The 1,017-nt window shown below is 46.5% G+C and overlaps 1 non-coding gene across 1 annotated transcript; it reads left to right on the forward strand.

The window, feature by feature from the left end:
- The first annotated feature begins 544 nt into the window (after positions 1 to 544).
- On the forward strand, positions 545 to 619 carry Trnat-ugu. The gene has a single exon. It is a non-coding gene; the product is annotated as a tRNA-Thr (tRNA).
- The last annotated feature ends 398 nt before the right edge of the window (positions 620 to 1,017 follow it).

A 1,017-nucleotide genomic window follows, 5' to 3' on the forward strand; every position in this document is an offset into this window, starting at 1 on the left:
TATTCCCGACAGGTATTATCGCAATGTGTCCTTGGAAATGTATATCGTGACTCGACTTAGTTATATGGATATGGTGTCTGTTCTTTCGGACATGTCCGAAGGAACAGACACCATATCCTTGTAAGTATATAGTTCTGGCGATACCGGCCATGACCTCCTCCTGTGCGGATGCACACATATTCCCCGAACTCTTACGGGACTTGGAACAATGGTTCAAATGGCTCTGAGCACTATGGGACTCAACTTCTCAGGTCATTAATCCCCTATAACTTAGAACTAGTTAAACCTAACTAACCTAAGGACATCACACACATCCATGCCCGAGGCAGGATTCGAACCTGCGACCGCAGCGATCTCGCGGTTCCGGACTGCAGCGCCTAGAACCGCACGGCCACTTCGGCCGGCCTTGGAACAATGTCTTCCACGAGTAATGAGTATGTCGGGGTGGGACACTACAATTGTAGTGTGTGGACATACAAGGTGAAAATGTGGGTCTCGCGGGAGCCGTGCACGAGATAGTCCCTGCAGTCGCACTATCCTCTGTGCTCTCGGTGGCTCAGAGGGATAGAGCGTCTGCCATGTAAGCAGGAGATCCCGGGTTCGAGTCCCGGTCGGGGCACCCATTTTCACCTGTCCCCGTTGATCTATATCAACTCCCGTGTGCAGCTGACGGTATTACTATAATTCTAATTTCAACTTAATTAGGGTATGGCATAATGCTTCACTTTAGAAATTGGAATAGATTGCACAAACGGGCGGTTTATTATTTCTGTCACGGACAACAAAATTCAATAGGAACTGTACCAAAGCAGCTCACGGTGCTAACTACAGCATCTAATATTTAATCAGAACTCTCCTACGTACAGCGCTGCTTCTTTTTCCTGTTCATCAAGGATGTAGCTAATTTGGAGCACAGACACGTGTAAGTACATTTATCAGCTCCATTAATATCGTTGAGACCATTGTTTCATTTTGGTAAATCATCATTTCTGTGATAACGCTAAGTGAGATATCTCC

Source organism: Schistocerca piceifrons, chromosome 7 (assembly GCF_021461385.2).
Source record: "Schistocerca piceifrons isolate TAMUIC-IGC-003096 chromosome 7, iqSchPice1.1, whole genome shotgun sequence".
NCBI classification, from domain to species: Eukaryota; Metazoa; Arthropoda; class Insecta; order Orthoptera; family Acrididae; genus Schistocerca; species Schistocerca piceifrons.